At 47.3% G+C, this 25992-nt stretch overlaps 1 protein-coding gene across 3 annotated transcripts in view; it reads left to right on the forward strand.

Moving 5' to 3' along the window:
* MRPL1 (mitochondrial ribosomal protein L1) overlaps positions 1-25992 on the forward strand; it is a 549098-nt gene that overhangs the window by 232744 nt on the left and 290362 nt on the right. The window lies entirely within an intron of this gene.

Below are 25992 nucleotides of genomic sequence, written 5' to 3' on the forward strand. Positions count from 1 at the left end.
TGATCGGAGCCCACAGGTCGGGAAAATGAGGAAGTACTCCCGGCAACACACAGAGACCCCAGAACCATACAGGATCCTGTCCCTTGCAACTAGAATCAAATCACAACACAAGTTAAGAATGACAATCGAACACGCCCATCCAACAACAAATAAAGGTAGTACCAATAGGTACAAACGCATCCATAGCCAAACACCTGCTAGTCGTACTTTCACATCAACTAGTAACACATCTGAGGGAAACCCATGTGATTCTGCCTGGGGGGTTCATAACCCAAAGAACCTCTTTCTAAGTGAGGACATTGTAGTAAAAATCAACATGCTAAGAATAGAGGGAGCAAACAATGCAATGCGCCTACAAAACATCGACTTGGAAATGTCACTCCAGCCTTTAACCTAAACTATGCTGTCCTGGAAAATGGAGAGTCCAAATCAGCAAGTCATTCGAACATCTCAGTACTTTTCGCAAGACCGGCTGGACATCTTGAACTGAGGAATTATATTGAGACTGGTCACCGAAATACACACTGTAGCATATCAAATCAACAGACTTGTCATCAGTCAAATTTATATCCAACAAGGATGACAGGCAACTGGAGCAAACCCTCTCCACATGGAGAACAGAGGAGATAGCACTCCTAATCAACAACGCAAGCTAGAAATTTGAAACATGAAACATAGCACTCTCAAAACCCATAAAATTGTGTTGCCTTTTCCTGTGCTAATTCCGGCCAGAAGATCCAGCACCGATCTGGGACCTATTCCCGTTTACTCAGTCCTACAAAGGGTTCCTGGTGCAACAGAAACAAGCATTCAATCAAAACCAAACATCGAATCGATAAGAACCAGGATCAATGGCAGTGGCTAGCGTGGGCCCAAAATGATCCAGGAAAAGTGACTCCCAACACAAGGGACAAGTAAGCTCCAGGAAGCTACAATAAACATTCTCTCCTGGAACATCGCAGGAGCAAAGCATGAACTTCGCAACAGTGTTCCTCTGGCGAATTGGGGAGAATATGAGATAATCGCTCTTCAAGAGACCTGGCTGGTCAATCTAGTGCAACTGGTAGGTTATGTTCTCCATCATTTTGAGGCCAGAAAATCCTTATCAATTCAAGAGATCAAAGGGGAACCTTTCAGTATTTGTAAGACAGCACTAAACGTCACCTCAGAGCAACTACTCCCCTCGGCCTCTGACTTACAAGTAATCAAGTTTAGCACGCGGCATACACACTTTACAAAAACGGTAATATTATTCAATGTCTATCCATATTCCAACGTCCAAAAAAAGACTAAATCATTAAAAAGTGATCACTCTGGGTTTAAACCCACAAGACGCATGAGTGCACTAGACAAAATAGGATACCTAAAAACAGCTAATCTGAAATGCTTGAGATGGTCACACCACTCACTACCGAAGCTGACCAACAAAGGGAAAGACATGTTGCAGTCTAGTAGTGCACCCAATTGTACCCACACAGAAGTCTGGACTTCCTTCTCAACAAGGCTGCTAACATGCAGTCCCATATTAAACCATACCAGGAGACAACCCTTTACGTCCAGAAGGCCTGACGAACAAGTACCAAGCATTGAAAATAGAGCTAAGACAAGTTGTTTGGAGTGAAAGAAAACCCAACCCCCCAACCAATATATGGGAGAACATAAAAAACTTGAGGAAGCAATATAAAACATAACTCTAGGAAGACATGAAAACAAATAATGACAAGTTCTAGTCAAAAATCCTTTTCGATGCCAAACAAACCAACACCAGTGCTTTTTTCGGAAACCGTAAATATCATTGTAAAGAGACTCCAGTGCGCACAAGTATGTTGCATGACCATCAGGACCCTGGCGTAATGGAGATAGCCAAATCATCGTACTAGTGGAGAATAAGTATGTGGCCAATTCTGTTCAAATAGGAAGAGATGATTCTTATAGTGGCACAGACCAAGTGGATGAAGAAGTGAGAGGAATACTAAGAGAAGGAGCATGGTATCATAAAGATGCGGTGACAGGAGAACGGGGACAGGGAGCCCCGAAGAACAATGGCAGGAGTGGAAATCATCCCCTGAGGATGAATGAAACCCGAGAGGACGCCAGAGGAAGGATCAGAAGAGAAAACGATCAATATGCTGAGGTGACGTCTGCAGCAACTTGTGAGGAAACTGAGGCAAATTTCCTGGGTAGAGGTGCTGAGGACGTGGCTCCCTCGGCTCTGGACCAGAGCTGTGGCCACATGCAAGTAAAACGCAGGGGTTAAGGGACTGCGATGTAGTTGGAAGGACTGCGGAAATCTCTCTTTGGGGTCTAATAAAGAATACACTCGGTTTTAGAGGTCTCTCTCTAGTTGTAGCATTGGCATTTTTTTTACTTGGGATCTGTCACGTTCTAGACAATGGCAAGGAGAAATTTGGCCCTGCAGACTTGGGGTTTCAGTGTTCGAAATCCCTTCTTACCCTAATCATAAAACACAAATCAGTCACCTTGTTGTGTGGTGTTCGAATGGACATTGACCAGTAAGAAACTGATTAGTAATTATGTCCTTTTCTCTCAGAGGGTACAAAACACCTATATGCAAGGACCTGCTTCCAGGAAATCCCATGGGTAGAGCTAGAAAGAAACCCCGGCGTGTGGTGATTCAGCCGTATTGTCAAACTACAAAACATGTTCTAAATAAAACACATTATACTCATACCTCCTCTGTAGTAGAGTCCCATCCATTCTCAGGGTTTAGGCATCAATATAGATGCAAGAGTAATAAACTGCTCAAACATGCTGCAGAAGGCCTGGGTCCCTCTGATTAAGACATTTTCCAAGAGCTTACAAATGGGAAATCCAGAGTAAAATCCTATCGGCAATGCTTGGCTTGACAAAGCAAATTATGTCACCATCATCAAAAAAGCTGGGTATATCTAACCCATATAGCACACCAGACAGGTAGTCTGAGCTGGTCAGTCTACTACGCAACAGCAAAGCGGCGAAAGTGATAGTGGCAGGACGAAGAGACGGGGTTCCAGGGCCAGACGGCATCCGGCAGGACATCTACAAACTTGACCCCGTATACTTGGTAAACCCACTATCTGTACTATGTAATGAGGTGGGAGGAACAGGCCCAACGCCTGATAGCTGGTGAGGGTCAGTAATAAACCCAGTCTTCAAGGATGGAGACGTGTCCAATCCTGACAACTACAGTTTATTAGTACCCATAGATTCAGAAGCTTAATACTATGCAACACTAATCTTGGAGGAACTATTAGGATGGTCAAGCATTCACAATCTGGTCCCCATCAATCAGACCGGGTTCCGGAGAAGATTCAGAACTACCGCGAACATCCTAGATGTGCTAACAATAATAAACAAGTGTAAGCGCTTAAAGAAGACACTGAATCTATGCTATATAGACTTCCAAGCAGCATATGACCGGGTGAACCACGGCCTTCTGTGGGGAAAACTAAGGTTGTGGGGGCTCCCAGATGGAATACTACGCAGTTGTACACACACACTTGGATCCAAGTTAAATTGGCTGATGGCACAAGACTATTGAGGAGAGTTCCTAAGGATGTGCTTTAGCCCCACATTTGTTTATCTTGTTTGTGGCTGACTTGTCTCCAACACTTGACCCAGTAAACTCCCACCCACTGTGACTGGGACCTTTATGCTGACTCATATTTCTTATGCAGACAATATAGTCTTACTTAGCCAAACGAGTGTGACTGTAAAGATTAATTGCGGAACTGACTGAATACACCATGGTTAATACATTTGTAATGAATATATTAAAAACAAAAACGATTTCTATTTGGAATCGTTCTGGCCTACCACTCGAGATCAAGCTTGGAGATGAGATCCTAGAGAAAGTCAGCAGTTATAATTATCTGGGACTGTACATAGACAAGATATTAAACCTCAAAGTGCACAAACTGTACATCATGAATAAAGTAAATGCACTGACTTATGCGTTTTGTGCTCTTGCCAAGAAGCTGGATGGTCCCTCCTTCAAATCGTTCTCAGTAATAGCAGCTAAACTGCTCCCAACGGTGAGTCAGAGTCAAAATCACTTTATTCGATTATTTTAAAATCATAAAAGTATGCTATACAAGTACATTTGGGATATCAAGAACAGTAATTAATTGAAAGGCAGTTTAGAAGTTAAAAACAATAAATAATCAATATGTACACAATGTTCAGTGGCAGTCGGGAGAGACTAATAGCTGGGTTAACAACATTTTTTGCAAACTTTACAAAATCCCATAAAATGATAATTTCAGGAATTCTTTTGATACAAACTAATCAATCATGACATCTAGCCCTGATCAACATTTACATAATGTAAAGCTGAGAAGGACCGAAGTCTATTCTGTTTGGAACGAATAGAGGCAGTCAAAAAGTTGGCTACCCCAAACATGACTAGTGGCGACTCCATAAGTTGCAAATACAGCAAGGCAGGTTTTATCTGCTTAAACCCTTTGTCCCTTAGTATTGGCTCGATAAATTTTTCCCTGCCAGTCTTAAAAAAGGGGCAAAAAAACTCAAAATGCAGTAAATCCTGGTGAGAAATCGTCACATTTACATGGTGCATTCTCATGAGGCTTGCACCACTTATCATAAGTACCCAACAGAAAATGCACCTCATTAAAACGGAATTTTGTAAGAAGCCACCGATGGAATGGTTTAGTAACAATCGTCAAATATGATTGTATAGACATTGACGTGATCAGCATATAATGTGACCTTACAGTTGACTTCATAATTTCACACGCTTCCCTTTCCGATTCTCGTTTTTTTATAAAGTGTTTTTACCCATTTAATATCTTCTCGTCAGGTTTTCAGGGTTAGTATACAGTTCAGGTCGGCCCAGATAAACTGCTGTAGATTTAATAAATGCCAACCACCGTATCTCCGCCACTTTGTCCCGCCGCATACAGTCCCTAATGATTTTATGATTTAGAGATAGATTGGGATTTAGCCAGGTTCTGATCCATGACAAAAGTGGGGCCATAGACAGGGTATCTCCAATATACCCCATCCCCAGTTCCATGTGCACTGCAAACGCTGGTGTAGATTGGGGGAGACCCATAAGGGATCGCAGGAATCTATTTTCCTCTCTCTGTATCAGGGCAGAGTCTTTATAGCCCCATATCGAGGCCCCATACCTTGCAATGGCTCCCAACGGTGGCATTTGCAAGTGCTGTCATGCACGGTAAAGACACCTTGCTTCTGGAATGAATGAATTAATGTATTTGTGTGATTACTTAAAATCATTACAATTTAAAAACCATAAGAAATAAGGTGGCAGTCCAGTTAAAATTCAAGTTTTAAGTGCAAAATGTTTCTATGAAATCATGTCAGCAATTTGATGTGTGGTGAGCCAGTTCTCGACCCTATGATTTGTGTCCGAATAGTTTTCTTTGTTAATCAATCTAAAAAGAACTCCCATGAGGGTTAGGCTATATTCTTTGTGAGAGTCTTCAATAAAGTGGAAGTGCAATTTAACCCCGCATTCTGCTGGGTTATCTATGAGGCCATATTGGGATGTGTAGGATCAATAGTGTCCATAATGGCACTAGGTCATTTAAGAAGTAAGTGATCCTATTGGGGCGGTGCTCTTTGTAGCTTGGGGCTCATCTGGCTGTTGGTCGCTCTCTGCATATGCCGTTTTGTCTTTCAAACGGGAACGGGTTTGTTGTATGAATTTAACCAAAGTTACCATGTTCTCATTGTGTCCAAGATGGAGAGCTGGTGGACTGCTACCTATGCTGTACGAATGACCTGATGGAAAGATATGAGCCTGAAATGGATTAGGCGGGCTTGTCACAGTACCAGGCAGCATAATAGTATGTGTGCCAGAGATTCCCTTTTGTATTTACATAGTCTGCACTCTATAATGCATGTAAGTGACTTCCAGGTTGGGTACAGTTCTCTTAAGGGAGGCGGGTATAGACTTGCGGCTACGATCTGATTTAGGGCCCTTCTTCCCACGGCCTGAGTGAGATGGTGCTTTGTTGTTTAGAATGTTTGTGGAAGACTCATGGTTTTATGAAGGTCCCTTGCCTGGAGAAAATTCCAAGTCTAGAGTGAGGCACTGGAGGCGCAATAGTTTTTTTTTATTGTTTTGACAGTTGTATAGTCGATAATGCTTTGATCCCAATTCTCGATTGCCAGTTGCAGTGATTCTTTTGCTGTTGCGAGTTTGGCAGACCAGGCATTGTTTGGTCTTGTAAAGAAGGTTTTTATGAGTTTCTTCATGAAGTTATCTGGGACCAGGGTTGCCAGATAGAAGTATTTTGCTAAAACGGCCAGATCTGCTAATTTTTGGTGGAAGAGGTCGAATTCAAGGCGGATCAAGGTGTTTCTTGTGCTGGAAGGCAGACAAAGTTGTTTCTTGTTGGCTGAGCATTGTATTTTTTCCAGATCCTCAGCTAGCATACCCTGGAATGCCTGTTGCGTTACTCGCAACCTTCTGGTGAGTGTGCTCACAACCCACCCGTAACGGTCACAGCTCGTAATGTTGCACATAAATGTTACCCCCTTCCTTCTCTATAGGGTTAGCCATGTGCACCCGCAATTGATTCCCCCTCCGGCACATTAATACCAGACCTCTTATCGAGCTACCCTCATCTCTATCGGCGCCTTGAATAAACCCTTCTTCCTAGCCCCCCCACCCTCCTGGGTAAGCCTGCACGCGATCCACGCACGGCTCACCATCAAGCCAATTAACTGGTTATCGAGACAGTGAATGTTCGCCTTGTGAGGTTTTGGCATGTTTGTTCCTACCAGCGTTGGCCACAAATTTGAATAGCTCTGTACATCACAGTAATTATTGCATGGACAATGACCACAATGCTTGTTAATTACATCACCGCTAAAAGCTGCAGCTGCCATCACTCCAGCGCCGTGAATTTTGCACAAACTGTTCTTTCATGGTTTATATTTCTATTTACTGACTGTACCGCTGAATGAAATATGCAGCTGCTTGTTAATTACATCACTGCTTAAAGCTGCAGCCGCCATCGCTCACGCGCCGTGAAATTTGCACAAACTGTTCTTCCATGGTTTATATTGCTATTTACTGACTGTACCGCTGAATGAAATATGCTGCTGTTTTCACAACTTGCATGCCATCTCCTTCAAATAGACACGTCGCCGTCCTTACAGTTCATCCCCCCACTTCTAGATTAATGGACCCTTGCACTCCTCACGAGTATTTGCCCACATGCATCTTCCCTCAACACGGCGCACACAGTTAATTTACCAATCCCAAGCAGATGAGTCACTTATACCTCTTTGACTCCTGCGCTCTTCACCTTATGTTGAAGACTCCTGGCTTTCAATCACCCTCACCCATAATATGTCACATCTGACCTCACTCACTTGCACCTCGACCAACCAAAATTTCGGTCGGAGAATAAGGATTGTCACTCTTAATCTCTGACCTATTTGCTACGCCTTCTAAAATTCTGCAATTCTTGTATTTTTTTCTCCTCCTTCCTTCCCCAGGCAATTGAGGCTTTTTAATTATTAGGCATAATATCTATGTCCTGATGATGATCCGCGGATTTTTAACTCTTATCGAAACGCCGTCGACACTTTGAAACACCTTATACACTTCAACCATGTGTGTACTTAATTGTAAAGGTGTCTAATGTGATTTGTTGCCTTTTGATATTGCTTATTTCCCAAGTAGAACAAACAGTGAAGCTTTGCCTAAAGCCCTTTGTTTGTCGTTTTCCCCTGCATGTAATTGTTCTCCATGTGTTAAGTAGGGCACAAGCTTGTGTCCCACGTTTTGTATTGTTTTGTAAAAATGTCTTTCTATTGCCAAAAGTAAATATTAGACCTCTGGACATGTCAATACAATATAGTTACGATTGAGTCTATATTAATTTTCAGGTCGAGCTATTAAATCCCGCAGGGATTAATAGCTCGAACCTATAGCAGGGGAACAAAGTCTCTTGAACAAGCGGATTTCTCCCAATGCATGTTAACTCTTGAAGCGTGATGCTTCGCCAGCGCGCGCTTGGCCTCAGTCATTCCCTCCCACTTGCTGGCTCCCCTGCCCCCCCCACCCGACTTGAAAGGAAGCCTCGCACACCAACATTTGTCTCACCAGACATCAAAGGCTGCTGCTCCCCCGCCCCCCCCCACCTCCCCCCCCCCCCACTCCACCCCCCACAGCAATGCCGAGAGCTTGTTGTAGTTTCTGCTTAGTGGCTCCCACATTTCCTTTTTTCCCCTTGGTTTTTGTTAGAAATGGGATCTCTGGCTGGCCAAGGCTTGCGCCAAAGTCAGTCAGAGACCACCACTCTAAGTCAGGGCAAGGAACTTACACGCCAAGAAAACCCCTGCTCACCCCCTTGGTAACGTGACATGAGCCGTAAGGCTAAACTCCGAGGCAATGTGAGTTAAGTGTTTGCGCACTCACCCCCAGCAACAACACCCAAGGCCCACCACAAAGGAAACTCAACACAAGGTTATGTATAAAAATAGCCTTTGTATTACACCAAACACATTAGATAAAAACACACACTTTACAATGTGCCAACAGGCACGGGCAGAACTTTCAGGGGATATATGTACAGGACAGGGCCACCTGGACCACTGTCAGGAATAAGCACTTTTAGAAGTAACACTTTTAGAACATAGAACATGTAATAACTGGCGGCGGATACGGACCGTACCTTTCGTTCTGGTTGCGCGGGATAGTGCGAGTTATTTCCTCAGTAGGCCTGAGCAGGCGGTGGCGACCCGCGCGCTACAAGCGTTTGGTTGGGGCGACCAAGGTGTGGGCTCAGAGGAGGAGGGGGGCAGGGTGCGGGTGGCCCAGCGAAGCGGACGCGGCTCAGAGGAGAGCGGCGCGGCTCGAGGCATGAGGGCGGCCCAGGCACAAGCTGCCGAGGTGCAGGATGCGGGCGGCCCAGGCGGAGCAGAGCACAGCTTCACAAGGAGTGGTGCGGCTCTTGGCGGGGGCGGCTAGGCACGAACTGCAGGGGAGTGAGCGAGGCACACTTCAGGCGAGGCCCCAGCCGCCCAAGGAGATGAGACAAGTCCTAGCAATTTGTCAGGGAAGGCACAATAGAGTCCACTGGTCCTGGGACTCTGGTCAGAGGGCAAGCTCAGTATCAAGCCCTTGGAGATAGTTAAGCACCAAATAATCATGTAGGAAATAACCAGTAATCACTGGTAAGAGGTAAGTACCACCTACGCAACCCTAACCACCTTAGGAGAATGTCACGCAGGGAACCAGGACCTCACTAGCAACACCTGTACTAGGAAGAACAACCACGTAAGTATCACTATACATTTAGGGGTATAAACATGAGAACATTACACATGATGCATAAACATACATTCAGCGGTGTAAGGAAACCAACTTTGTACAGGATGCATAAAAACACATTCAGAGGTACCAGAACACAGGGTGCGCAAAACATACAACACACGGTACATTTCCTAGCACCCTAAAAAGCACATAATTCACAACAAAGTCCAGGTTGCGCCACTGTGCCAAAAACCTAAACGTAGCAGCTGCCCACTACTTGCTGGGCAGCTGAGGAAGGCCAAGGGAGGGATGAAGGAGTGCGACTCATTCCTGAGTCCAAAGTACATGTCCCTAGGAAGGAAAACCTAAACGGTGCAGCTGCCCACTACTTGCTGGGCAGCTGGAGAAACAAATCTGCGACAGGGGCCCTCACTAGCCCCTCAGGTCCCCAAAACTGCGCCAAAGGCTGGAGCCATTGGGCTCTGAAACCAACTGTACACTTTGGAGCTTTCTAGGCTCTAGGAATGAAAATAGGCGCTTCTTGGGAGCAAAACTGTGCCAAACATGGGGGCTCTTTAGACTCTGGAACCAACACGTGTGTATGGGAGCACTCTGGCTCCTTAGAAGAAAGACTGCGCACGTGGGAGCCTCTAAAATCAACTGTGCACAACGTGTTAGCCCTCGGGCTCCAAAAATCATCAGGCCCCAAAATACTGTGGAGCGTCGGGGGTGGGGGGGGACACGAGCCTTTAAGCAAAGAGTGCCCCATCATGGGAGTCATCCGGGACTCGGTAAAAAAACGTTGGGGCGGCCCACTGCCATCCGGGGCCGCCTTAACTGCACCACCGCCACTGTGCCTTTCTCCGGCACCAACAGCTGCCCCCACGGCGCCCTCGAGGCTCGGAAAACACATACGGGGGCCGTGGGAGCGGCCCTCTGTCAAGTGGGGCCGTTCAGCGCTGTGCGGGAATCCCTCACACACTCTCCACCCCCTCCGCCCCCCGGGGCAGCTCTACTCATCGGCTGCTCTCCGGAGGCGGCGGGGGACGCAGTCTTCTGGGGGCAGTTTGCCGGGGCTCTCCCTCGCACACGGGGGCCTCGGCGGACATCTTCAGACAGCAAGCGGGGCTCTCGCTCACCTCATGGGAGCCCCGCCCGTTCTCGTGCTCATCTTCACCCGGTCCCCCATCTCGGGACAGGAACTCAGTGGGGAGCCGCAAGGCTCCGGACCAAACTCCTTTTCCGGGCGGGCAACCAACCAATCACAGCACAGCAGCGGGCGGGACTTCCTTCGCAAACAGGAAGTCCCGCCCATCGTCAGGCACGCCGGTGCCTGACTTCCTTTTCGCGGCGCAAGGGTCGCGGCGGGGATTCTGACCGGCAAATGACGGGTGGGCACCCTCGGTAAATCAATTAAGAGTAGAAACGGGGTGGGCACCCGTTTAGGTGCATATCAAAAGGGTTGGCTAGCAAGAATCGGGCATAAGGCAGGGTAGGCACCTGCGAGGTACGCACAAGCGCAGGAGTGCTCACCCCCCCCCCCCCCCACACACCCCCCCAGGGAACACAACAGCGCTCTGCCTAAAAATGCAGAATAAAGCACCCACCAGGCGCTGGGGGCACAGGAAGGGAGGACCCCTAAAGAAGGGCCCCCCTTGACAGCATCCAAAAAGGAGGAAATGGGTCCCAGAGGTCCAGGATAAAAGGTGGCGCACAGCAGCTCTCAGAAAAGGAAATTCCTCCAGCAACTCAAGGCATCCAGGGGCTGGGCAGGGCCCAGGGAGACAAGCCTTCCCCTGGGCCCAAGCAGCAGCATGCCCCTGGTAGATTCCAGTCAGAAACAAGAACATTTTACTAGAGGTCACAGCCTCTTTTTATACACACAAATCCCTTTGTGTATAGGTGCAGGGTGGGGGCAAAACCAGGCGCAGCTGGTTTGGGAGCACTCTTGATGGGCTCAGCCCCTCTCACTATTCACTGGCCAGGCTAGGGTCATTAGACGCACCACAGGGGGCGGAGCCAACATTGTGGGGGGAAAGCCTAGCCCTATTCAGGTCCCAGGTGTACTCCTCCCTCACATCACTCATGCTAATCTCAACACTCACCACCGGGGCAGACCCATCATGACTCATGGAGCCAGGCTTACCAGCCAGCTCCAGCCAATCACAAGCCAGACACAAATTACACAAACATGCCAACTTCTAGAAGTGGCACTTCCACACTAGACACAAAAATGCCGCTTACATCATTGCGCAGCATTTAATCACACAAGTCCGCACATACCAAACTCGCACCTGCACTCCCCACGCATCAGGAATTATCATGGACACACACATTGACGCACTCACCAATCAGACAGGAAATATACTGCCCCCACAACTCACTGCCTTTAGGGCAGTACCATTGGACGAAGTAGGATCAGCCCTGGCCAAACTGAATAGCGGCTCCCCCCTTGACCCCGTACCAATCAGATTCCTGAAAGCAGTCGTTCCCACTATCCTCCCCACCATCACGGAACTCATCAACATCTCGCTATCCCAGGGTTCTGTTCCACCGAGCTGGAAGAGCGCTGTAGTTAAGGCTCTTCTCAAAAAGCCCCAACTAGACCCCTCCGACTTGGCCAATTATCGGCCAATCTCGCTCCTCCCCAGTATCAGCAAAATAGCCGAGAAACTGGTAAACGTCCAACTGTCCCAGTTCCTTGAATCAAACAACCTTCTACGTCGGTCCCAAACTGGGTTCCGCCCTGGCCACGGTACAGACACCGCCCTCCTCGCTGTCATCGAGGAGGCTAGGTGCATTCTGGATTCAGGAGGGTCAGTGGCAGTGATCCTCCTGGACCTCAGTGCAGCCTTTGACACGGTGAATCACCGTGTCCTACTCCACCGGCTGGCCATGGCGGGACTCGCGGACACGGCGCTTGCGTGGATAGAATCTCTCCTATCAGGCCGCTCTTTCCAGGTATGGGACGGCAATTCCCGCTCAGCCCCTTTCCCCCTCACTAGTGGAGTTCCCCAGGGGTCGTCATTAAGCCCTACTTTGTTCAACGCTTATATGGCCCCCCTTGAGGATGTCGTCTCCCCTTTCGGAATCAAGATAGTGAGCTATGCGGACGACACGCAACTGGTCGTCTCACTCTCTCATCTTGACAATCACCCGGACAATCTGTTGAACTGCCTCCAGGAAATCCACCACTGGATGTGCGAGTCATCATTGAAGCTCAACGGATCGAAAACCGAAGTCATGCTCATGGGCAAGAAATGGTCCACCATCCCACCTTCGGTCTGGCCAGACGCTTTCGGTGAGGTGCCCTCCCCGAAACCAGAAATCAAGACCTTGGGAGTCTGGCTTGAACCGGAGTTGTCCATGAAGACCCAGGCAGCCAAAACAGCAGGCACCTGCTTCGGACTTATGCGTTCCATCCGTAAAATCCTCCCACTACTCCCGCCCCTATCTAGGAAACTCTTGATTCAAGGTTTGATCCTTGCCCGGCTAGACTATAGCAATGCTGTCTATCTGGGAGCCCCTAAATCTACCCTGGCCAAACTCCAGCGAACTCAAAACGCGGCAGCCCGGCTCCTTATGGACCTCCCTTTCCAGAACCTCTGCCAGACCAGCGCTGAAGGCCCTACATTGGCTTCCAGTGCGGCAGAGGGTAGAATTCAAGGCGATGTGCACTGCCCACAAACTCCTCAATTGTCTTGGCCCTTCTATCCTGAGAGACATGGTCACCCCCTACAAGGCCCCTAGACTCCTACGCTCTGACAACGAACGCCTGGCCACCGTCCCGAGATTCAGGAAGGCACGCACTGGCGGTAGACGGTTCGCAGTAAAAGCGTCTGCAGGATGGAACTCACTCCCCCGCTTCCTGCGACTGGAACCCTGCCACCTCCTCTTCCGTAAAAAACTGAAAACTCTGCTTTTCCCCAAATAAGCTCCCCTTCCCCCTCTGGTCTCCACTTGTATCATTAGCGCGGGGATGCCTCCGGGTCACCAGGCGCTTTATAAATCGCTAAATAATAATAATAATAAATAACATTTCCCATGCATTCCTATGGGAGGGCAGGCCAATCTCACACACGCACTCAGAGAGCGCACGCACTTTACACTGCGCCACAGTGTAAAAAGTGCGCAAAGACCAGAAATCATTATAATTAGGTAACACTAAAAGGCAAAAAGTTCAGGGGTGAACCTGCCAGAAGGGCCACGTCCAACAGTTTTCTGCTCATTTTGGGTGAACGCTCCCTTTTCTTTTGTAGAGCATTCTTTCTCTGAGCTTAGCTTCCCTGCAATGCTGTTTCTGTAAGCAGGGCTGAAATTCCTGCTATTTGTCACATTTACAAAGCCCTTTCCTCACTTTTGTGTTTATTTGTATTTCTCCCTCAGGTCGACTGCTGAGCTAGGCTCCTCTCGTTGCGCTGGGTCCCTCCCTCCAAACTTTCCTGGCTCATTCACTTGCTTACAGTCTGCTGCTGTACTGAAGGTCCCCGCTCCCTCTGCCGAGTGTTTTGTTTCTTGTTATACCAGCAGCCGCACATGGTAGTCTGGTTTACGGAAGTTTCTGTACCAGAATTAGTGGCTTGTACATTGATGGCAGCCGCCCATGTCAAACCACGTTTGGTGCCGACGCTGTTCTTCGGCTGATAAAGGCAGCTTGCCTTCACGACGGAGGTCTGTGTGAGCCCACGCTGCAGCAGGGCGCATTATTAACCCCTCTGCTCACAATTGACGAATACTTGTTAATGTACCGGGGGCACAAAGGGGTGTCTTGGAACCGGAGGACGTTGATCGGAATTCACTGCAGGCCCCTTACCCAGACAATCACTGACTTGGATTTTGGTTGCTTACAGCAACATAACCTGTGTTGTTTTTGTGTGTATAGCGCTGCATATCGCACCAGTGGTGTCGTTGCGCTTCAGACGTTGGTTACCAGGAGAGCAACCTAAAAGTGCGATTTTAGGATATTGCCAGGTTGTTATGATAGTAGAAGCTTAGTTACAAAGGCGCTGCTTTAATTCGTTTTGATAAGTGCTGCGTTACAGCCTCGCAAGCTCAATGTGGCATGTTAAGGACCGCCCATGAAAATTCCACTTCACCAGTAGAGAACGGTTTCAATTCGATAGGACTGACCTTGTGTAAACCATTGTCCTGTATAGTTCTGTGGCAAAAAACGATATTTTGATACAGTACAACCATTTGTAAATAGACTTCTGAAATTTCTGTTTCGCACTTGCACATTTTCCTATTATTCTTCATGTAATCTTTTACCGATGTCCTTAACTTAAACAGGGGCAGGAGGTTGTGAGGTTGCTCTTTCCCATTTATTGTTCATTGTTGATGAAGGTCTGAGTTAAAAAGTTAAGACGATGTGAGCATTAATCTCCATAAGAAATTCACATACCCAATGCAAGCATCTTACACTGTATGCAGTTCACTTTCAAAATGAGATTATCTAAATAAGCCGTTTAAGTCAGTGTTGTTTTCAGTTGACTCTCTTATTTACAGATACACGACATTTGAAAATGTCCAGACATAGCCCTATAGCCTAGTTTCATAAGTCTAATGACATTTGGAAAGGGGTTCAAAGTTTTAAACTTTTTTTTTTTTGTGAAAACCTTTATTGAGAAAAATAGGAGATACATGCGCAAGCCCACAACCAACATGGCCGGCCGCAAAGACAGTCAATATAAACAGGAGAACCGTAGGTCAATCTATAATCAGGATATTACAAAGTACACCAGACGTGACTGCGGGGCGCGCAACACAGGATATGAGGTTTTCATTTTTAAATGTAGAAGAAGAGAGGGGGCTGCAACAACCAGGACTACACACCTTACATAAAGGGACACAAAAGAAACAAGGGGGACGCACCCCATGTACAATCGGAGATAGGCTACGAATACAGCAACTATACAATAAGCAGCCGCAACAATAAGACTGGATAATAAGCAGCATCACAGAAAGCAACAATTCCAAATATGATCCCAGAGAGCCCACCCCCAAAAACAGGAAACAAAGGTTAATTGAGACGCAGGAAAAGAAAAGAAAAGAAGGTGCGAGACCCAGAGACAAGCAACCCTGTTAAAGAGGAAGAACCCTCCCAAAGCCGGAAAAGAGCGATAGGGACCATAGAACAAAACAAACTAAAATAACAAACCCCCCCCGCGCCCTCCACCCTGCACCCCTGTAATGGCTACGGCCTAACCCACTAACAGTGTGCCTGTCGCCCCGGAACTGCCCCAAAGTAGGGAAAAATATAGGAAAAGGGAGACAGAATGGTCATAGAAAATAACAAAGGAAAAATAAAAAACCCCTCCCACAACCCCCCACCCTACACCCCTGCCAACGGCTACGACCTAACCCCACTAGCAGCGTGCCTGTCGCCCCCTAAACTACACCCCAAGGAAGGGAAGAAGGGTGGAGGAGGAGAATATAACAAATCAATTCGAGCTCTCGAAGTCCCATCCCCCCGCCAAGAGCAGACATTCCCTGCCATAATGTTAAGCAAATTATAGCAAATCAAGAGGCATTTCGCAGGGGAGCCGCAGGCAGAAGAAGGACTAACCCGCCCGATCTCCGGCACTATAGAGGCAGCAAATCCCGTCCCGAACACATCAGACACTTAAATATCAAATACTTAGAACCACGTCTGGCCTGCACTCCCACAGATATAATCCAGCAAAAACAAAAGAAACATTGCATCAAAGTCTGTTCAGGTTTAACCCCAACCCTCACGTTCCTACAACAGCAAGAGCCAATACAATAGAACAATTTACAAGGGACAGACTCAGCCCAAGACAGTGTATCGCATATCCCCCACAGCCCTAAAATCAAAAAATGTCAACACGGAGGAAGCATCCTTTATCCTTGTCCAGTCTTGCTCATACCGCCAAAGCCCACCAAATTACCATCCTCCAAGTCCATGGCTGTAGGGAATCGGAATGCCAAGGCAAGCCCAAGCAGCAACACATTTGCCACACTTTGATGCAACCAGACCTCATCCAATCCCGTTTCCTGCAGGTACGGTGGACCCAATCTGGCACAGAAACAGATCTTCCACACTTCATTCGGCGGGGTAGCGCAGGGGGAGAATGTCTCAATGTCCAAACACAGCTGGAGTAGCACCAAAGTCACTAGCAACATGACGTGGAGAGAGGTTCCATCACTCAGGTCCAATCTAGAGCCTACAGGTTGTCCAAGGCATCCGACATAGCAGGCTTGAAATGGCACGAAGACCAGCGTCTCTGGCCCTCCAGTATCAAGGACGGACGCCATCTTGTTGCATCTGGGTATTGAGTAAGGCATCTCGCTGTGTATCAACGGTCCAGCCGATCGCATTCGCCCAGCCGCGAGAATAACATCATCCATCTTACTCCCCAATGATTGGGCATCCTGCTCCAAGGAGTCGTGAAGGGCAGTTAGGGCAGCCACAAGATCGCCAAGGTGTAGCTCTGCCCCGTGCCCCCCCTTTGACATGCTCCCCCTCTTCATATGTCCCGCATTAGGTCGAGACTCAATCTCCCAGAAGCTGCACTATTCCCTGCCCACTATACTCCGGGGCAACACTACTCCGGAATGGGGCCGAGGCACACACAATGGGGCACTGGACGTCATGTAACCACCGTCAGGGTCACCAAGACCGATTCATTGTGACCAGATCGCGGCCACCGACGGAGTCAGCCCTGCTCGATCGCGGCTCGGTGCAAATTCGGGACCCTCCCGCCGAAAGCGGGACGAGTCTCAAGCACTGCCCGGCGGCGAACGATCAAAATAATAGTAATCACTTGGTCCACACAGGGGCACAACGACGGGCTGGTACTCGATTCGTGCCTCCAATCGGTCAGTGCGAGCGCTGAGAAAATCGGTCATTCCCTGCCACACCGGAGCCGACCGGTCCCTCCCAGCCTCCGGTGGCCGCTGTTGTGCACTTGGTGACCGGCCTTACAGTCCAATCGAGGCCCCTGTCATAACGCTGCTGCGGGCCGCAGACGTCGTTGGCTGTTTCTCCCTTTATAAAGCAGGTAAAATTATCGGGATTGCGCCATCGATGATCGGTCGTGTTCATGTATCCGTTTGTGCTATTTTGCGTCAGGATAATAAGCAGGATGAAAGCACCGGAGGAGATGGTACTCGGAGCCGAGGGACTAGGCGGCCATCGCGGTCGCCGGCTTGGCTCCTCCTCGTTTTACACTTTTTTAAACCCGGTTTTATTTATTTTTTCTCTGCAAATAATCAACTCTATATGGTAGGATAACAGTTTCCAAAGCTAGAACATTCCCTTCCCCCAGGAAAAACACTTACTCCTGACCTTCACAGAAGTCGTGGTTCAAATGGGAAATGTTATAAAAAAAAACTGTAAGGTTAACCACAAATGGGCTTATTTACAAACCACTTTCGCCATCAGTGCGCCCCTTTTAAAATGGGATAAAGTGGCATACTTGTGGTGCAAGGGGCTTTTAAATAAGCCCCTTAAAAGCACCTTGCGCCACAAGTACACCACTTTTTCCCATTTTAAAAGTGGCACACCGGCGGCGCAAGGGGCTTGTAAATAAGCCCTAAAGGTTCCCCACCTTGTTTTAGGAAGAGCCTGGGCAGTGCATGCGCTGTGCGAGAAATACAGTAGTGGAGTATGGACTTGAAGCCCCGCCCACTCTCTGCCCATATTTGTAATTGGCTTGTGTTATTGTCCTTCGAAAACACTGGCCTCCGATTCATTATTAGGCTAGTTAGTCCCTTCTTGGTACTGCCTTGTCTGCTTTTGTTACCTCCCATAAGGACTGGCCCTTTTACTTGTCTTGTTACACGTTTTTCTTTATCTTGGCTCTCAACACTATTTTATTTAACGATTTGCCCCTATTTCACCCACTGCCTTGCGGGACGCCCCCCCTGCTTTATTTTATTTACTAATGGTGCTCCCCTTTAACGATAGTGGCCGCGTTTTAGTATTTATTTATTTTAACAGCACAGTCCGCGTTTTTTATTTAGCAGCTGCGCTTACTTATTTATTTATTTGTTTGTTTACTAGCGCCCATGCCACGCTTTCACATTCAAAGAGGCCTTGCCCCTTTCTTTACACAAACCACGTCTAAAGAAAGGTGCACAGCCGACATTAAAGTAAAAGGGTGGCATGGGTGCTTTTACCAAAACCAAACCATCAGTTTGTCAACTTGACAAACAGATTATTTTCTTTTGTCAAAGCACCCATGCCGCAGTTTCACTTCAATGTAGGAAATGCCCCTTTCTTCAGACGCGGCGTGTCCAAAGAAAGTGGTGCGGCCTTCATGAATTTAAAAGCGCCGCATGGGTGCTAGTAAATTTCAATGCAATAGGTCTTACATTTTTTAGAGTTTAAGCTATTGCATTGCCAATAGCTCAAACTCTCGTAACTGCGAGACCTATTGCATTGCAAATGCTTGTTCTAAATACTCTCCCTTCTCCAGGGGCCACTGTTGCTTATAAGAATTAACTCCCAAGGTCCCTGGTCGATCTTTTTGGGTTCCCTTGTTGCTTTAAATATATGACTATCTATGGCGGCATATAGTTTACAACGGGCGTACATGACCATCTTCCCTTTAACCTCCTTTTTCGTAGATGGAGCAAAGGGCAGCCTGTTCCGCTCAACCAAGCACCTAGAAAATTGTAGTCTGGTACACAGTCCAGGCTGAGTGTACCCAGACACTACTTGGTAAGCTTATTTTGGGTGGTTGCCAAAAGATCACAATTTCAGATGTATTCGCGTTGACAACTGTAGGAGGCTGGCTTAGTATAGGGTGCGCACTTAAGTAAATGTAGCCCCCTGCATTAATCTAGACAACCCTTATGGTTGATTTTAATGGTCTTAAACAACCTTAGAAAGCTCTCTAAGTGGTAGCTGTGGAGAGCAGCCTTCAGGCTTAGTCCAGAAGGAATGTAAAGCAGCTTGTTTTACCAGCATTTAATCTTATGGTATGAGTTGAGTGAAAAAGAACCACACAGAGTAGTTATAAAAAATATGTTTTTAATATTAACACTGACTTACACAATGTATAGTCTCCTACCCGGAGATATAAACACAATACACCCAATTACTTTGTCAATAGAATGCATAAATAGCACAGAATACACAGTGCTCCTCAAGGGAAGACCAAACCATATCCTAAAATAGTGGAATGCGAACCACGACTTAAGTTAAGAGTGGACCCAGAAGACATAGAAAAGTCAGGGACCCAAGGAACCACCCAAGGTGAGTATCTAGGAACCCCCGGTGGCTATGTGCAAAGTGGGAACACGACCAAGTACTTAATTGAAGTCAGTAGGTAAGTCGCGGTTGCAATTTTAATGAAGGACTAGAGGACCCTGAAGAAACCCAGTGGAAGATGGAAGGTTGTTGAGTCACCCCACCTATGGATACCCCAGGAACCAGAATACCTACTCCATGGAAGCCGGGTGCATAGGTGCGTAGTGACGTCGGGAACCGCCGTAGACCACAATGGAAGACTTAAGAAAAGATGCTGCTGGCGAAGAAGGTGAAAGTGTCCAGTGGAACCCAAAGGTGGTTTCAAGGTGAGAAGTACATGCAAGCAGAGGGGACAGAGTCGATGCCACTCAGGACTGACCAGGAGGCACGGAAAATGAATGTCCACTGATGTTGGGAATGCAGGAGAGTTGACAGTGCCCTTGAAGTTGCAGCTGTAGGGACCAGGCAACGCTGAGAAAGAGCAGTTCACAAGCTGTCCCGATTTGGATGTTGAGAGCCAAGGTGTCAGTGTCTGGCAGGGACACCAACAAGCCTTGACAACGGCAAGAGATGTAGTTGTTGAACAAGGTGCAGTGTTGGGTCCAGCTAGGTCCAAGTGACTCACCACGAGCAGGTAAGTCAGAGCAGGCCCTGGGCAAGGAGGGGAGCCATTGGAGCCAAACAAGACCCTCAAGAGGACCCTCAGGCTGGAGGCAAAGAAGTCGCAAGAAGACCTCAAGCAGCTCACCAAAGGATGAAGGCCCACAGTGCAAAGGATGTGGTGCAGGCGAAGTTCTTGGCAGCAGGAGATGCTTGTGGCTGGAGCTTCTTGGAGCCGGAAGATCTCTGGAGAAGAGTCAGCAAGCCCTGGCAATGGGAAGTTGACGTGGTGCACAGGGGTACTGCTTCATTCGTTCCAAAGAGGGATACTGGCCTCCAACTTGCTAGGAAGACAGTGCAGGCCTTGAGGGAGTTTCAAAACTACCACCTGTTTTGCTGAAACTTTCGGAGTCCGTAGGAGCTCGGGAACAGCAGACCTGTCCGCTTCGTTGTGGTGCTTGCAGATGCAGGGAAGTGACTCCTTCACTCCAAGAGAGATTCCTTCGGGTGTCTTGGATGTCCTGGATGTCCACAGGCCTTTCTGAAAAACATGTATGGAGCACAGGCACAGACGTTGCAGCAGACTTGCAGGACGAGGAGACAAGGAGCAGCAGGAGTCTTGGTTCCCCCAAAGCGAAGTCCAGCGATGTCCAAAGTGCCCAGACGATCGAAGTTGAAGTGGTGTTGGATCTGAATCTTGTCCCACGACCCACCCACAGGTAAGCCCTTAGGTACCCTAAGGAAAGGGTTGGAACGATTCAGGGGTCCCTCCCAGTGGAGGGGCTGGACATTGGGGAGGATACTCCTATATTCTTTGTCCAGTTTCGTGCCGGAGCGGGAGCGAACGGCTCTGAACTGGAGTATGTAGGAGGGCACCAAATGTGCCCTTCAAACAGTCTGAGTGGCACTAGGAAGCGGCCCCACCGGTCCCAATACACTAAGTCCTGTCAGGGAGGTGGTCCCCCTGTAACAGTATACCCATTGTCCTGACTTCCTCTGCTCGAGCTTGGCTCAGCAGCAGGAGGGCAGAATCGTGTCTCTGGTCGGCAGCAGCCATACTTTGCTGTTGTGTCTAGAAGACTGGTACCGGGAGCACTAAGGGCCTCCCGGAGGAGTTTTACTGTGCATGGATCATACCTTCAACACCATGTACGGTAGGGGGTGATTCCCACATGTTTGATACCAAACACGACAGGGTTCGTTACAGCCAGTTTAGAGATTGTCATCGCATAATGACACATGATCATTTTATATTGCGAATTGGCTGATGCTCTTACAGCCCGGGCGAATGGACTCCATGGATTGTAGGAGGTGTCCTGCTCATGCAGGAGCGCCCTCACACTTAGAACCAAGGACCCTGCCTTCAGGTTTTAAAGGCCTGCCTTAGGGGTGACTTATGGGTTTTAAGTGCAGTGACCTCAGATATAAGAAACCATATCTGTTGTAAGTGGTACTAGCACCATCGTACACAAGCTGCAATTGCAGGCCTGTAGTCACAATTTGAGTGGTCTCTCATGGGTGGCATAATACATGCTTCAGCCCATGGGAGACCCCTGGTGTGCCAATGCCCTAGGTATGTAGCACCATCTTACACAGGCTGCAATGGCAGGCCTGTAGTCACAACTTGAGTGGTCTCTCATGGGTGGCATAATACATGCTTAAGGCCATGGGAGACCCCTGGTGTACCAATGCCCTAGGTATCTTAGTACCATATACTAGGGACTAACAAAGGTACTGCAGTAGCCAATCTGGACTGTACCTAAGTACTCACCATGTCCAATTTAGGGAAGAAGCACAGAGACTGGGGTCCTGATAAGCAGGATCCCAGTCAGACCTGTCAGTAAAACATGACGACACCAGTAAACAGTGGGGGTAACCATGAAAAAAGATCCTACTTTCCTACAGCAACCATCTTGCTCCGGATGCTGTAATCAAATCAAATCAAATATAACTTTATTCGATTGTTAAAAAGCAATCATAAAAGTACAGATAAAAACAGTTCATTAAAATCTTTAAGAAAAATACATTTTACAGTTTATCTTTGGCATACAAAAAAAAAATCATCAATTGCAGGGGTTTCACAATCCGTAATGTCTTGGCTTTTAAAGTGCATTTAGATGATCATACTTTTCCTACTGCGCATCACATTTTTCAAAAAGAATGTAGTTGTTGCGACACACAGATGATTATCAAGACATTGAATGTTAAACATGGCCACACGACATTGACGATAGCCCATTTCTCTCAAAAATGGTAATAGAACATTATGTCTTATCACATCGTAAAATTTGCAGAATAGAAAAACATGGATTGTACTCTGAGGTGAAATGCCATCACAGGGACAGGGAGGTAAATCGTGCATCCAGTTATTTTCTATAGGGAAACTAACCAGTCTATGGAAGGTACCAAATCTAAAGCGAGACAATAGGAATCTTTCATAATTGTCTAGCACATAGGTTAAATAGGGCTGAATATTAAAAGTCGTTAATATCATTTGATGTTGCAGAACAGAAGGTTTTAAGATCTCGGTTGCAACTCTTAGAGAATCCAGGAAGGCTAAGCTCTCCCTCTTCAAGTCTTTACGCGAGATAGCTGAGATATTAGTAGGATTTAAAAATAGTCTACTTTTCCAATATCTTTTAAAAAGTTACAAACATATCTCAGCCACGGTATCCTCATGGCTCCATCTAATTTTAAAATATCTGTCAAGATGTCTCTATTAAGCTGTGTAGCTTCTTGTGCCCACAACCTGTGCCATAGCAGCACAGGCTCCAGCTTAATTAGGTTAGATATGAAAGCAAGAACCAGCTCTGCATGACAGTTATAATTAGGGGTGCTCTTGGGAACCGCAAGGATAAACTTTAAGAAGGAGTTTTCCACTACCTGGATAGGCGAGGGGTCGGCAAAACCCCATACCCCACTGCCATAGGTAGCACCAGCCACACATTTAGCTTTGTAGATCGTAATTAGCTCCACAGGTGGTCTGGTGCCTAATTTCCTTGAAAAAGTCTTAAGAGCGGCCGTCGAATGAATCCTCACAAGTTTTTTAGCTGACACAGCCTGCGACCACGACTCGCTCTGAGTGAAGAGTATCCCAAGATATGAAAACTGCTTGGTAGATTCAAGCTTCTGTCCTGCTATAAATATGGCCCTCTTAGGTTTGCAGTGCCTGCCACAATACATAGTAAAAGTTTTGGTCGTATTAACTTTTAAACCCAGCTCATTCATGAAGTGGGAAAAGCTATCTACCACACGCTGTAATCCGACTTGAGTACGTGACATAAGAACAGCGTCGTCAGCATACAAAAGCGCTGGGATGGGGCGGCCTGCTACGTATGGGGAATCCAGACTGTTATTGCACAGAGCTTCTTCCTATCCATTAATATACAAGTTAAAAAGGAAAGGGGCAAGGACACAGCCCTGTCTGACCCCACTCCTGATTGGAATTGTATCCGTGCGCTCCCCCTTTAGGCCAAAGCGAACGCGGGCTGAAGCGTCGCTATAAAAACGTTTAAGATAATAAATAATATTATCTTCAACCCCAAGTTGTCCCAGTAAGATCCACAGTTTGAAGTGGATCACACAGTCAAAAGCCGCCGAGAGGTCAACGAAGGCCAAGAACAGGTTGCCTGCTTTGGCCCTTGTTTATTTGCTGACCAGCATTAGTAAGTTTAAACCCTGTTCCACTGTCCCTAAGCCGGAACGGAAGCCATACTGGAGATCAGATAAAATAGATTTATCTTCTGCCCACATCAAAAGCCGGTCCAAAATTATTCGACCCGCTATTTTGGTAAAGGAATCTAAGAGGGAAATGGGCCTGTAACAACCCGGATCTCGTCTATCCCCCTTTTTGTAGATAGGAACTATTACAGATTCCACCCAGGTGGGCAGAAAATCTACAACACAGCTGGCATTAAGCACCTGGACCAGAAGAGGGCCCCACAAAGAAGGGGTGGTCTTAAAAATGTCTATTGGGACACCATCTGGGCCAGGTTCCTTACTGCCCTGGCTTACACACAGGCCTTTTTCAACTTCCTCCAGGGTAAAACACAAATTTCTAGAGGTAGGATATTCGGAGTGAGGTATCGCAGATCCCACTTGACCTTCGCCCTCATACACTCTAGGAAAATGCCTAATCCAATCAGATTCAGGAATTGCAATTTCCAACTTTGGACCATCCTCATTGCTAAGAAAGGGAGTTCTGATGAGTTTCCAGAAACCCACACTATCGTTCCTGGTGGAAGCTAGATGCAGAACTTGCCAGGCTTCAGCTCTCAGCATATTCTTCCTATCCTTTATTGCGATTTTATATTCCTTCCTAAGTCTACCAACCTCCCCGATACACCTGGGTTTCTTGTGCAATTCCTTCTTTAGGAGAGCATAGGCCCTGGTACACTTAACCGCATGCGTGCGGTAGGATTTCCGCCCGTACGCTGGGTTTTAGGGATTCGCACTTTACATGACGAGCTGGGCTCGTCATGAGCGTGCGAGGAGGCTACCTCATGACGAGCCCAGCTCGTCATGAGCGTCGAAGGGGTTAAAATCGAACCAACCTCCCTTCTGCTTATGGTTTTTAAATTGTCTCACAAGGGAGGATTTAATTTCATTCGAAATTGTCGAGAAGGAAGCAAGAAGCATTTCAGGGGGAGAATCTACCCTTAAGCAAGTCATTATTTCATCTAGAAATTTACCAACCACTAATTTAATTATTTCTGCCTGGTTCACCATGACCCATTTTAACGCATATCCATTAACATTGGAGTAATCAATAAGGGCATTGAGGGCTTTTTGGAGGCCTATTTTTGTGTGATCTAATAAAACTAGATCATCAGCGTACTGCATCAGGTGGATTTTTTTATTTCTGATTTTTGATGTGCCAAGGGAAGCCCCACACAGTGCTGGGGCCAGATCAGCAGTATATAAGTTGAAAAATAGCAGTGCGAGGACGCACCCCTGCTTTAGCCCTTGATCTGTGGCAATTTTTTCTGTGGCAGACTCCCTGGTGAGTTTGATCCATAACCAGGTTCTAGAGTATAGCAACCTGATACCCTGGAGTAATTTTGGACGGATGTTTCACCCTTCCACTTTCCGCCAGAGGGTGTTACGGACTACTCCTTTGAAGGCTGCTGAGTAGACTGTGAAACAGGTAAAGACTGGGGGAGTGCTGCTTACTACTGCTTGTTGGACTAGATACGAGAGGACTGTGATGTTGTCGAAAGCCCCCTTATCTAAACCCGGTCTGAAATATGGATAGGAACCCTTGGTGTGCCCAGTCGGCTAGTTCCTGCAGGAGAGTGCTGGTGTAGGCCTTTCCCTTGATGTCCAATAAAGCAATCCTCCTGTAGTGTGTTGCGTCCGTATTTGCCCTTTTCGTAAATATAGGCTGTAGAAGAGAGCCCCTCGATGAGTCTGGTACATCTTCCATGAGCCTGCATTCAGCGCACAGCGGTGTGAGGTTTGTGGCCCAAATTTTTGTATCCTCCCTAAAGAGCGAGCTGAGTAGGCCATTTGGGCCCCGGGGCTTCGTCTTTCTGGATCCTTTTTAGGACGATGTGTACTGCTGCTTCGCTTGGGCCTGCGTATACCGCAGGACACCTGGGCACCTCAACTCTAGTATTTTTGTTGTTCTCTGCAAGGCATATCTATTAGACAGATGGTTTCCAGATTTCTAGTGTAGAGTAACTTCACATGTGCTTCCCATGACTCTGTAAAGGCCGAGTCCCCTCTATTTGAGGCCCCATGGGTTAAATTGTTCAAATATTGCCAGAATTGTTGGATTTTGCTGGGTAAACAAACAAAAATGAGAAGTATGACAGAACACTGTCCTCGTGGTATTAGGAAACAAAGAGCACAGGAAAGGAAAGTGTCCTTTCTCTAGAAGACCCCTCACTCACCAACCTAGTTGGTGGCATGCTTCATC

Source organism: Lissotriton helveticus, chromosome 2_1 (genome assembly GCF_964261635.1).
Source record: "Lissotriton helveticus chromosome 2_1, aLisHel1.1, whole genome shotgun sequence".
In the NCBI taxonomy this organism is placed as follows: Eukaryota; Metazoa; Chordata; class Amphibia; order Caudata; family Salamandridae; genus Lissotriton; species Lissotriton helveticus.